At 53.1% G+C, this 13994-nt stretch overlaps 1 protein-coding gene across 1 annotated transcript in view; it reads left to right on the forward strand.

Annotated features, from left to right (window-relative positions):
* Positions 1 to 2194: 2194 nt before the first annotated feature.
* The window catches only part of LOC122923865 (beta-1,4-galactosyltransferase 3-like), a 59392-nt gene continuing 47592 nt past the window's right edge, over positions 2195 to 13994 (forward strand). Inside the window, exon 1 of the mRNA XM_044274704.1 lies at positions 2195 to 2364. The gene's annotated coding sequence lies outside the window, so the exon portion shown is untranslated. The remainder of the gene's footprint in view (positions 2365 to 13994) is intronic.

The raw sequence follows: 13994 nt of genomic DNA on the forward strand, positions 1-13994 counted from the left end.
TGGCTCAATCTTCAAACGGATCCGTCCCCCATTGACTTTCAATGTAAAGTCTGGACGGATCCGTCTGCGGCTACTTTGACACTTAGAATTTTTTTTACAATATAATGCAGACGGATCCGCTCTGAACGGATCCCATCGTCTGCATTATATGAACGCAAGTGTGAAAGTGAAGGGACTCCTGACTTTACATTGAAAGTCAATGGGGACGGATCCGTTTGCAATTGCACCATATTGTGTCAACGTCAAACGGATCCGTCCCCATTGACTTCCATTGTAATTCAGGACGGATCCGTTTAGCTCCGCACGGCCAGGCGGACACCAAAACGACTTTTTTTTCATGTCCGTGGATCCTCCAAAAATCAAGGAAGGCCCACGGACGAAAAAACGGTCACGGATCACGGACCCCGTTTTTGCGGACCATGAAAAAATACTGTCGTGTGCATGAGGCCTTAGGGAAAGATCTGCACCTGTTCTGTTTCTGACCCCCCCCTTCCCTTGGTTTTTGGTTCAATCACTGATGGAAATCACTGACCATACACTGAAGTGTGACTGAGGCCGAAGGGCTCATGCACACGACCGTTGTTGTTTTGCGGTCCGTTTTTCACGGATCCGTTGTTCTGTATCTGAGTTTTTTTCCCCCTCTGATTTAAGTCCTCTTTCGTTCCGTTATTCCACAAAATATATCCGTATGGTTTCCGTATGCGATCCTTTTTTTGCGGATTGGAAATGGAAACAGTAACTTATTAATCACCAAACACATGAGCAATATGGGCTGGGCATAGCATTTCTACAGTACGGAGCCGCAAAATACGGATGTGTTCCTTATTTTTTGCGGACCCATTGACTTGAATGGGGCCTCGGACCGTGATTTGCGGACAATAATAGGACATGCTTTTTTGAGGAACAAAAATGCGGAAACGGAATGCACACGGAGTACCTTCTGTTGTTTTTGCGGACCCATTGAAGTGAATGGTTCCGCATACAGTGCGCATACGGAACAGAAGCGGAAAGAAAATACGTTTGTGTGCATGAGCTCTTAGGCTGGTGTTTTGTGGTGATTTTTTTGGCCGGCGAGCTCCAGATGGAGGTCAGTGGGAAATATGAAAGGGGTTATCCAGCGATAGATGACTTATCCTCAGGATAGGTCATCATTATCACATCAGTGGGGGTTTAGTCCCCGAGTCCAGGTGCTTTAGCAAACTGCGATCACCGGGGATCTGGCGGGCGATGCAGGCTCCAGGACGCTCCCCAAGCACAGCGCCGTACATTGTATAGTGGCCGTGCTTGGTATTGCAGCTCAGCCCCATTCACTTCAATGATGAGCTGCGCCTAGGTCATGTGACCGATGTACGGTGATGTCACATGGCCTAGGAGCGCCTGATCAGCGGGGGTCCCGGGTGTCGTACCCCCTTCGGTCAGACACTGATGACCTATTTATTGGATAGGTCATCATTATTTCCAGGATAACCCATCAGGGGGGCACATACTTTCCTAAACGCCATGAAAAAGAAAACTCCAGGTGCTTAAACCTGCTCTATGGGCAAAAACACCTCACTATACATCGAGCGAGTCTGTACTTTCTTTTTTTTAATCATTGGGCTGGGGCCCAACAGAGGAAATTACAGGGCGGGGCCCGACCCCCATATCATCAATAAAGTCTGATTCAAAGAAATAGACCCTAGGGGCAAGTTATTGGCCCCAAAGGCAGCCCAATGTTCTTTCTCTCCTGGCCCTTTGGGGCCCGCTATGGTATCAGAGCCTGGGCCCCCCGGGGGATCCGCTGGAGGGCCAGTCCTACCCTGAATTTGGCCCATCAAAATGCAAAACACAATAAAACATGGCCGTCTGCGCACTTTGATGATAGTCCAAGGCTTTTTGGGCCAAGCAGCCCTCCGTCTATGCCCATTACTCTACACCCTTTCGTGCCCGGCTTTGTGCCGGGTAGGGCTTTAGCCCCAGAGCAGGTCACTGGCCGCTAGGATAAGCCTTCCTAAGTAATGAACGGGTTAATCAAAAAAATTAGGCCGCCTTCAGCACAGTGTGTACGGGCATCTATAACCTGCCCCTGCTCTGTCCGGGGACCCTCACTGTGTTACCATAGCAACCGGGGATGCCGCCCTCATTGGGCGGCGCCTGATCACATGGTTGAGAAGAAGAAGAGGGGAGGGGCGGGAGGAGGCAGCAGCATCCGTCACGTGGTATAGGGGGCGCCGCACATGTGCCAGGAATCCCCCTTCGCTCCTCCCATAGGCGACCCCGAGCAGGGACACGTGACCGGGGCAGCACCCCTTCCCGGCGGCTGGGATTGGGGGGAGACAGAAGCCCGGGGCTCCCGGAGGTCGGTGCTGGCGGCTGATGCCTGAGGTAACGGGATCTACATAACGGTTCTCAGCGGAGGGAGGGGCAGCGTGTCCGTCATATCCGTGTGTGCAGAGCCCAGTCTATACTGGATATGGGGGACCCCCCTGTGTGTGCAGAGCCCAGTCTATACTGGTGGATAATGGGGGACCCCCTGTGTGTACAGAGCCCAGTCTATACTGGATATGGGGGACCCCCCTGTGTGTGCAGAGCCCAGTCTATACTTGTGGATAATGGGGGACCCCACTGTGTGTGCAGAGCCCAGTCTATACTGGTGGATAATGGGGGACCCCCCTGTGTGTACAGAGCCCAGTCTATACTGGTGGATGTGGGGACCCCCTGTGTGTGCAGAGCCCAGTCTATACTGGTGGATAATGGGGGACCCCCCTGTGTGTACAGAGCCCAGTCTATACTGGATATGGGGGACCCCACTGTGTGTGCAGAGCCCAGTCTATACTGGTGGATAATGGGGGACCCCCCTGTGTGTGCAGAGCCCAGTCTATACTGGATATGGGGGACCCCCCCTGTGTGTGCAGAGCCCAGTCTATACTGGATATGGGGGACCCCCCCTGTGTGTGCAGAGCCCAGTCTATACTGGATATGGGGGACCCCCCCTGTGTGTGCAGAGCCCAGTCTATACTGGATATGGGGGACCCCCCCTGTGTGTGCAGAGCCCAGTCTATACTGGATATGGGGGACCCCCTGTGTGTACAGAGCCCAGTCTATACTGGTGGATATGGGGGACCCCCTGTGTGTACAGAGCCCAGTCTATACTGGTGGATATGGGGGACCCCCCTGTGTGTGCAGAGCCCAGTCTATACTGGATATGGGGGACCCCACTGTGTGTGCAGAGCCCAGTCTATACTGCTGGATAATGGGGGACCCCCCTGTGTGTGCAGAGCCCAGTCTATACTGGTGGATAGGGGGACCCCTCTGTGTGTGCAGAGCCCAGTCTATACTGGTGGATAGGGGGACCCCTCTGTGTGTGCAGAGCCCAGTCTATACTGGTGGATATGGGGGACCCCCTGTGTGTACAGAGCCCAGTCTATACTGGTGGATATGGGGGACCCCCTGTGTGTACAGAGCCCAGTCTATACTGGTGGATAATGGGGGACCCCCCTGTGTGTGCAGTGAACCCCTGCCCCCCCCCCCTTTTGTGTGTGATCCTTTGGCCACTAAACTGCCCCCCCCCCCCCAACATCATCATGTAGTTGTTTACCGCTGTCTCCGCTATCCTCCCTCCCTCCGTCCTGTGCATTGCGTCTCCGCTATCCTCCCTCCCTCCGTCCTGTGCATTGCGTCTCCGCTATCCTCCCTCCGTCCTGTGCATTGCGTCTCCGCTATCCTCCCTCCGTCCTGTGCATTGCGTCTCCGCTATCCTCCCTCCGTCCTGTGTATTGCGTCCTCCGCTATCCTCCCTCCGTCCTGTGTATTGCGTCTCCGCTATCCTCCCTCCGTCCTGTGTACTGCGTCTCCGCTATCCTCCCTCCGTCCTGTGTACTGCGTCTCCGCTATCCTCCCTCCGTCCTGTGTATTGCGTCTCCGCTATCCTCCCTCCGTCCTGTGTATTGCGTCTCCGCTATCCTCCCTCCGTCCTGTGTATTGCGTCTCCGCTATCCTCCCTCCGTCCTGTGTATTGCGTCTCCGCTATCCTCCCTCCGTCCTGTGTATTGCGTCTCCGCTATCCTCCCTCCGTCCTGTGTATTGCGTCTCCGCTATCCTCCCTCCGTCCTGTGTATTGCGTCTCCGCTATCCTCCCTCCGTCCTGTGTATTGCGTCTCCGCTATCCTCCCTCCGTCCTGTGTATTGCGTCTCCGCTATCCTCCCTCCGTCCTGTGTATTGCGTCTCCGCTATCCTCCCTCCGTCCTGTGTATTGCGTCTCCGCTATCCTCCCTCCGTCCTGTGTATTGCGTCTCCGCTATCCTCCCTCCGTCCTGTGTATTGCGTCTCCGCTATCCTCCCTCCGTCCTGTGTATTGCGTCTCCGCTATCCTCCCTCCGTCCTGTGTATTGCGTCTCCGCTATCCTCCCTCCGTCCTGTGTATTGCGTCTCCGCTATCCTCCCTCCGTCCTGTGTATTGCGTCTCCGCTATCCTCCCTCCGTCCTGTGTATTGCGTCTCCGCTATCCTCCCTCCGTCCTGTGTATTGCGTCTCCGCTATCCTCCCTCCGTCCTGTGTATTGCGTCTCCGCTATCCTCCCTCCGTCCTGTGTATTGCGTCTCCGCTATCCTCCCTCCGTCCTGTGCATTGCGTCTCCGCTATCCTCCCTCCGTCCTGTGCATTGCGTCTCCGCTATCCTCCCTCCGTCCTGTGTATTGCGTCTCCGCTATCCTCCCTCCGTCCTGTGTATTGCGTCTCCGCTATCCTCCCTCCGTCCTGTGTACTGCGTCTCCGCTATCCTCCCTCCGTCCTGTGTACTGCGTCTCCGCTATCCTCCTCCGTCCTGTGTACTGCGTCTCCGCTATCCTCCCTCCGTCCTGTGTACTGCGTCTCCGCTATCCTCCCTCCGTCCTGTGTACTGCGTCTCCGCTATCCTCCCTCCGTCCTGTGTACTGCGTCTCCGCTATCCTCCCTCCGTCCTGTGTACTGCGTCTCCGCTATCCTCCCTCCGTCCTGTGTACTGCGTCTCCGCTATCCTCCCTCCGTCCTGTGTACTGCGTCTCCGCTATCCTCCCTCCGTCCTGTGTACTGCGTCTCCGCTATCCTCCCTCCGTCCTGTGTACTGCGTCTCCGCTATCCTCCCTCCGTCCTGTGTACTGCGTCTCCGCTATCCTCCCTCCGTCCTGTGTACTGCGTCTCCGCTATCCTCCCTCCGTCCTGTGTACTGCGTCTCCGCTATCCTCCCTCCGTCCTGTGTACTGCGTCTCCGCTATCCTCCCTCCGTCCTGTGTACTGCGTCTCCGCTATCCTCCCTCCGTCCTGTGTACTGCGTCTCCGCTATCCTCCCTCCGTCCTGTGTACTGCGTCTCCGCTATCCTCCCTCCGTCCTGTGTACTGCGTCTCCGCTATCCTCCCTCCGTCCTGTGTACTGCGTCTCCGCTATCCTCCCTCCGTCCTGTGTACTGCGTCTCCGCTATCCTCCCTCCGTCCTGTGTACTGCGTCTCCGCTATCCTCCCTCCGTCCTGTGTACTGCGTCTCCGCTATCCTCCCTCCGTCCTGTGTACTGCGTCTCCGCTATCCTCCCTCCGTCCTGTGTACTGCGTCTCCGCTATCCTCCCTCCGTCCTGTGTACTGCGTCTCCGCTATCCTCCCTCCGTCCTGTGTACTGCGTCTCCGCTATCCTCCCTCCGTCCTGTGTACTGCGTCTCCGCTATCCTCCCTCCGTCCTGTGTACTGCGTCTCCGCTATCCTCCCTCCGTCCTGTGTACTGCACTGCGGTCTCCGCTATCCTCCCTCCGTCCTGTGTACTGCGTCTCCGCTATCCTCCCTCCGTCCTGTGTACTGCGTCTCCGCTATCCTCCCTCCGTCCTGTGTACTGCGTCTCCGCTATCCTCCCTCCGTCCTGTGTACTGCGTCTCCGCTATCCTCCCTCCGTCCTGCGTCCTGCGTCTCCGCTCTCCTCCCTCCGTCCTGTGTACTGCGTCTCCGCTATCCTCCCTCCGTCCTGTGTACTGCGTCTCCGCTATCCTCCCTCCGTCCTGTGTATTGCGTTTCCGCTTAGAAGGTTGCGGACCCCTGACCTCCCCGTGTCCCGCCGCTGCAGTCTGTGGTTAACCATTACGGTAATTGTTCTATTTCGGAAATCAGATTTCAGCCTCGGGGATTATTGGTAACCTGCCCGTCGCTCGTGTTTTTCCTTGAGGAGCACATGGCCACGAGGATCGTTCTGTGGCCGGCCTGCTGATTGTTGCCACGAAACTGCAGCCTGTGAGTAAGGCGGAGGTTACATTCGCACCGCCCCATCGATCACACGGGGCCCGCGGGCCCTTCTGCATGAAGTGAGGCTGATTGTTGCAGGAAATCGGCCGGATTATTGCCGGACCCCATTGAAGTCAATGGGGAACTGGCGGTGAAGTAGGCTGCTCCGCGCCGTATCCGCAACGGCGATGTGAACGAGGCCTAAGGCTGCCGCCACTTATTACGGCCTCTTGTACACAAACGTTTTTTGCATTTTATTTTTTTTATTTTTTTCCGTTTACGATCCGTATATGGACCGTATGCAAAACCATTCATTTCAATTGATCTGCAAAAAAAAACGGAAAGTACTCTGTATGCATTCCGTTTCCATATTTCAGTTTTTCCGGTCCGTTCAAAGATGGAACCTGTCCTATGATAGAACAGTCCTATCCTTGTCCGTTATGCAGACTATCAGGGGCCGGCTGTTCCGCTCTTCAAAAAACAGAATGCACACGGACGTCATCCGTATTTTTTTGTGGATGCAAGAGGCCTAGGGCTGCTTTATTCAGGTTTTGAAGCCAAAATCGGGAGAGGCGGTATAAAGGGCAGATACGTTTCCACCTTTTTTAACCCCTTAGTGACCACCCATAGATGTTTTCTTTTACGGTGGTCACTAAGGGGCCTAGGGGCTGGAGCGCCGCCTTTTTACGCCGGGGCGAGTGTGCAGGCGGCCTATTCTCTCCCTATTGAGAACACATGCACACTTGCCCGAGTTGAGCATGCGTGTGTTTGGGGAGGAGTGGTCTGGAGGCATATTGCGTGCGTGGGCAGCATTACCCGTCCTGCACAGGGATCCTGTGTAGTTATACATTCCACCACCTGGCTATACCTTTTCAGGAGCCAGGAAAGTTGGGCGACGACTGGAATGACGGCAGTGTTGTGGTTACCCAGCTTTCCCACAGGCGGACGCATCATCTTAACCGCCCCTGGACCGCCTAACGCAGATCTGCGGTCCAGAGGCGGCAGCCCTGCGCAGAGTGACGCATATACGCGTCATCTCGCGAGAGCCGTGATTTCCTGTGAACGCGCGCACACAGGAACGGAAGGTAAGCGAGTGGATCTCCAGCCTGCCAACGGCGATCGCTCGCTGGCAGGCTGTAGATGCAATATTTTTTTTTTTTTTTATAGAGTCCCTGATCACCCCCCTGTAAGGCTCCATTCAGATGTCCGTATGATTTTTACGGATCCACGGATACATGGATCGGATCCGCAAAACACATACGGACGTCTGAATGGAGCCTTACAGGGGGGTTATCAATGACAGGCGGGTGATCACCCATATAGAGTCCCTGATCACCCCCTGTCATTGATCACCCCCCTGTCATTGATCACCCCCCTGTAAGGCTCCATTCAGACGTCCGTATGTGTTTTGCGGATCCGATCCATGTATCCGTGGATCCGTAAAAATCATACGGACATCTGAATAGAGCCTGACAGGGGGGTGATCAATGACAGGCGGGTGATCACCCCATATAGACTTCCTGATCACCCCCCCCCCCCTGTAAGGCTCCATTCAGACATTTTTTTGGCCCAAGTTAGCGTGTGTATATATATATATATATATATATATATATATATATATATATATATATATATATATATATATATATATATATATATATATATATATATTAAAAAATTTTTATTTTTCTTACTAAGTCTCATATTCCACTAACTTGTGTCAAAAAATAAAATCTCACATGGACGCACCATACCCCTCACGGAATCCAAATGCGTAACATTTTTTAGACATTTATATTCCAGACTTCTTCTCACGCTTTAGGGCCCCTAAAAAGCCAGGGCAGTATAAATACCCCACATGTGACCCCATTTCGGAAAGAAGACACCCCAAGGTATTCGCTGAGGGGCATATTGAGTCCATGAAAGATTGAAATTTTTGTCCCAAGTTAGCGGAAAGTGAGACTGTGAGAAAATAGCGGAAATTGATATTTTTTTAGTATTTTCTCACAGTCTCACTTTCCGCTAACTTGGGACAAAAAAATAATAATTCTATGAACTCGCCAGGCCCCTCATTAAATACCTTGGGGTGTCTTCTTTCCAAAATGGGGTCACATGTGGGGTATTTATACTGCCCTGGCTTTTTAGGGGCCCGAAAGCGTGAGAAGAAGTCTGGGATCCAAATGTCTAAAAATGCCCTCCTAAAAGGAATTTGGGCCCCTTTGCGCATCTAGGCTGCAAAAAAGTGTGACACATCTGGTATCTCCGTACTCAGGAGAAGTTGGGGAATGTGTTTTGGGCTGTCATTTTACATATACCCATGCTGGGTGAGATAAATATCTTGGTCAAATGCCAACTTTGTATAAAAAAATGGGAAAAGTTGTCTTTTGCCGAGATATTTCTCTCACCCAGCATGGGTATATGTAAAATGACACCCCAAAACACCATTCCCCAACTTCTCCTGAGTACGGCGATACCAGATGTGTGACACTTTTTTGCAGCCAAGGTGGGCAAATGGGCACATATTCCAAAGTGCACCTTTCGGATTTCACCGGTAATTTTTTTACAGATTTTGATTGCAAACTACTTGCCACACGCACCAGCAGAATAGTGAGTGCAGCTCTGGAGTATAATACAGGATGTAACTCAGGATCAGTACAGGATAAGTGATGTATGTACACAGTGACTGCACCAGCAGAATAGTGAGTGCAGCTCTGGAGTATAATACAGGATGTAACTCAGGATCAGTACAGGATAAGTAATGTAATGTATGTACACAGTGACTGCACCAGCAGAATAGTGAGTGCAGCTCTGGAGTATAATACACGATGTAACTCAGGATCAGTAATGTAATGTATGTACACAGTGACTCCACCAGCAGAATAGTAACTATAAACATAGTGACTTTATGCGCTAAGAGCACTTGTCAGCAGGATCAACCCTGTTAATACCAAACATACTGCCTTCTAAAATGTTGCCTGTGTTTCATGATAACCCCGACTTCTCCACAGTTTGGTTTTTCTCTCTCGGGAATGCCACAACTGATTTTCACGAGGCATTCATCATTTTAGATAGTGATATATGCCTTATTTAATAGGGTTGATCCTGCTGACACTTGCTCTTTAATGTAAGATATCATTTGGAAAATGGTCCACTGATGCAGCCATAATGCGTTTTGTTGTCAGTTAGGGTATTCCTATATCTGGGTGCAGCGCCGGGCACGCCCCCGCTCTGTGATCCGCAGCGCTCCTGCTGGCGTTCTCGCTGATCCCACGCACTGTCCGCTCCCGTCTTAGCACTTTCAGCCTGTGAAGCTGGGCTTCTGTTCTCCCGGCACAGATGTACTGTGGGTGGGAGTTCTCAGGAGCCGCTATACAGCCTGTATGCTTCCCCTGCTTCCACTTAAAGGGATTCTCCGGGATCTTTGTATTGGCGGCTGACTGAGTAGTCCCTGCTCCATAGTGAGTGGGTTCAGGACTCCGTCCGCGGTGTACGGCTGATCGGTGGGGGCGTCCCACCAATGTGATATTGAGAGTCCATCAATATAAAAATCCCGGAGGACCCCTTTAAAGGGGTTGTATCCTCAGTGCTCCACTTTGGGGGGTCATCTGCAGGCAGTCAGGCCCATATAATACAAGGCTCTCGTTCTCCTTGCCGCGCTGAGATCAGCTGCAGCCAATCGCAGACCTGCTCCCCTTGTGTCACGTGACCACCACGGGCCGGCCACTCTCTAACTCGTGGATAACCCCTTTAACTTCAGTTTTGGTCACTGAATCAATCAATATTCAGCGTCACTGAGGTGTGAGGCATAAAACGCCTCCATGTAGCCAGGGCGCAGGCTAAGAAAACGCCCACTGCCTTCCTCTTTCTGCACCTGACCTCATGTTTCGACCCTGGACGTGTTTTTAGGCTGTTGCCACAAAACTTTTGCCATGTCGTTACCCCGCGTCCGCGCCGGCGCGTAACGTAACCCCCGGCTGTGCTGGCGGCTGCGGTTATGTCACCTCGTTCTGGAAGTTATCAAAGTTCTATAAATCTGAGGCCGCCCTCGGGGTAAGCGGCGCGGGAGTCGGCCGGAACGTTTCTTCTTCCAGATGACTTCTTCCAATTGTAGCTGCTTTTTTTTTTTCTTTTCTTTTTGTACACGTGTCGGCAACTTGTGACATGACGAGTTTTGAGTCACGCTGCGGTGGGAAAACAATGGTGAGAGTTTCCGTCTCTTGGTCCATCCTATTGTCTTCTGTGATTTTGTGCTGTTGTGATTCAGCGCGGTGCGAGCCTAGGTCTGTTTCTATGGCGGGGACGCTGCAGGGGCGCGCGGTATTCATGCAGGTGAACCTGTAGTAGTCCACATAACACCTCCCCCCCCCCCCCCCCCGTCAACCCATACAGTCCCATGTCAATAACATCATTACCTCAGCCCCTCCAGCATACAGTCCTATGGAAATAATATATCCTCCTCCAGCATGCAGTCCCATGTAAATAACATCACTCCCTCAGCCCCTCCAGCATACAGTCCCATGTAAATAACATCACTCCCTCAGCCCCTCCAGCATACAGTCCCATGTAAATAACACCACTCCCTCACTCCAGCCTCTCCAACATACAGTCCTATGGAAATAATATATCCTCCTCCAGCATGCAGTCCCATGTAAATAACATCACTGCCCTGCCTCCACTCCCCCCCCCCCCCAATAAAGTGTAGTCCAGTATACCGTGTCCTCCCAGTACTTTATGCATTCACCCCCCCCCCCCCCCCCCCCCCCCCCCCCGGGTCCTAGAAACCTGCGGCTCGGCTACATCTCGTCCGAGAATCTGCTCCTCCTAGCCCAGCGGCGCTCATTGATTTCGGCATGGATCTGTGGCTGCTGGCGGCCCCTCTGGGACGGCTGCCGGCGGCTCTTATGTCGCTGATGAACTTGTAGACACAGCTGCTCTTGATGTAGATAAGAATGGGCCATCGATCGCGCCTGGATCTCTTGCAGCGTCGCCTCGCTCCGTTATTCTGCACTTTACCCAGCATGCACTGCTTGTTTGCGGGAGGTGGGCTTTCTGAGACTTGTATGCCGATGACCTATCCTGTGGATTTGGTGGGGGTCCCGAACCCAGGACCCCCTGCGGATCAGCTGTTTGAGAAGGCACCGGCCACGACCTGCTCACCAAGTGCTCGGGGTCGCGCTAAGCTGAGGTCATGTGACCGATGTGTCGGCCTAGGAAAAGCTATGAGCGCCACCGTCTTCTCAGCCGATCGGCAGCTCCGAGCCTCCGCTCACCTGACCGCGGCTGTTTCGCCGTAGATTTCGCACCACGCCTGACCCCGCATGTGCTTGCAGATCAGCTAATCCTCGAGGGGCATCCGAGATGAAAGAAGTTTCTATGGAGCTGGCACAGCCGGGGCCCCCAGGAGCCCTATCAGCCAATCACGTGGCGACTGCAGGCTGACGCAGATCGCTTTGTGTTCTGCATTTTGTCTTTGTTTTAGAGACATTTCTCACCTTATAGCATATCCTTGTTCCGGGGCGAGCCTCTGGTAAATATTAGCCTTGGGAAGAAGAATCTATTCTGATGTCTGCGATCGGCGCAGATAGGGGGGGGCGTGCCCACACAGAGCAAACACACGGGGGCGTCAGCAGCTGATTTCATTCTTGTGCAACTTCTCCAGTGTTCGTTGTTGCAATTTGTCACTTTTTTTTTTTTTTTTTAAGATCTCTGCTTGCTGTCGTCGCGTAAAAAATCCACCCTAACCTAATACCTCTCACCACTGAGGTTTTATTTATTTATTTATTTATTTATTTATTTACAATTAAAAGGGGTGCACTCTTTGGGGAGGGGGGGGGGGGGTAGCAGACCTGCGAAGGACATACTTACTTGCTTCCTAGCGCTGGCTCCGCTGCACTCCAAGATGTTAACTTCCGTTTTGACACCGCTGCAGCCAATTGCTGGCTGCAGCAGTGACCTGCTCTCCTTGTATCATGTGAAGGGATGCAGGTCACTGCCGGGGGTAGCGATTGGCTGCGACGGCGTCAATATGGAAGGTGCGGGGAAGCAGGTGAACAATTCCTTTTAAATCCAGTCTAGGCAAACCTCAGACTGACGCGTTTTGGCTGCGCTGATACATTGTAACAACCAGTGAGGACTAGAGATTTGCGCTGTTTCTTGATTGACCGGACTCGGTCCGGGAAACAAGACCACAGCTTCCCCGACCCGAACAGGTGAGTACTTTACAACGGACCCCCGACCAGATAGTTACTGACGGTATCGGAAATCACTAGGTCGCAGTCGCTTCGGGCCAGTGGAGATGCGGCCGACACTCGGGTTTTTTTTTTCTTTTTTTGGGACCGGGAACGGTCGTGTAAATCGGGCCAGGCTCCCAATAGATGGCCTGGGTGCAAGTGCATTTGTCTCTGAAGGGGGGGGGGTTTAGATTCTGGCTATAAATGGTGAATGTTTGCATTCACTGACAGCAAGCAGTGATTTTTGAAAGGAAAAAAAGTCTCCAAACTAGTGCACAGACTAAACATAGAGGATTTTCCCGTGGCAGCCAATCAGGCTTCACTCGTCGTTATTTCAGAGCTGCGACCTGATTGGTTGCCATGAAGAGCCGCCGCCCCCCCCCCCACACACTTCTCCTCTGCACCAGTTAGCAGGTCTCGGGACTGTTTGGTTATATGGTGGGTGTTGAATTGAGTCTGAATTCCACCTCCTGTGCCGTCGAAGCTGCGGCAGACTGCATCTCCCATGCTTTACACTGTAGCGCTGATTGTTTAGATCGCCTGTGTACAAGCAGAAGCTTGGTACACGACAAACCGATTTTCGTTACAACATAATTATAAAATGCATTGAGCCAAGATAAGAAGGGGCCTCGGGGAGGGGTCTCGACGGCAGCAGGTTAGAAACGGCGCGCTGCACCTTGAGACGTCTGGAAGCTGTTGGTCGTCGGTCTTAACCTTAGCCGCCTCTCGCCGTGACTCACCGTCGCCTGTTTAGTGACAACAGAGAGACGCTGTTTATACAGAAGCAACGTGCGCTGTACCGTGTCGCCGTTATCAGCCTACGAAGGGGGCGCCCCGAGCAGGGTATGATAGGCTGGGACATGTAGTGCACCTCCGTGGCTGCTTCTGTCCGTGTGCTAGTTATACCCGGAGACCCCCTACAGTGTATGGATCAGCACAAGCTGGGATATATAGTGCACTAGGTGCTATGGCTGTGCTCATCCTGATCCTCCTGTTTCACGAGCGTTCCATTCCAGACATGTGAGAAAGCAGTCGCCGCAGTCTGCTGGGTGCACGTGCACTAGTGAGGAGGCGCCGCCCCGTGTCGCTTCTGTTGTGTGCAGGTTTCTATACCATGCAGGGGCTGTAGAAAGCCACTGGAAGCTCAGTGATGGCTGCTTTTGTGGTTGTCTCCCACCTGCTGGACGGGACCATGAAACAGTTGAATTAAAGGGACGCTCCGCAGACCAGTTGCTGGCCTTGGGCATGGCGTGATGAATCGGTGTCACACTACACCCCCCAGGCCCTGCATTGGTCATAACACAATGTATCCGTTCGGCATGGAGTGTTCCTTTAAGAGGGTGACTCGGGGGCTGAACTTTCCAGGTTACGCTACGTTCACATTAGTGTTAAGAAATCCGACTGTCGGCCGCGCAAAAAAACCACTGGCTTTTAGGCGGGAAAGCCTCTAGACCCCTGTTGGATCCCATTATTATCAGTGGCGGTCCGGCAGTCCCCAGCATTATGACGGTGAAGTCTGGCGCTGCAGGAAGCTCTTCGCCGGGCG

This window comes from Bufo gargarizans, unplaced genomic scaffold (assembly GCF_014858855.1).
Source record: "Bufo gargarizans isolate SCDJY-AF-19 unplaced genomic scaffold, ASM1485885v1 original_scaffold_2016_pilon, whole genome shotgun sequence".
Lineage (NCBI taxonomy): Eukaryota > Metazoa > Chordata > Amphibia > Anura > Bufonidae > Bufo > Bufo gargarizans.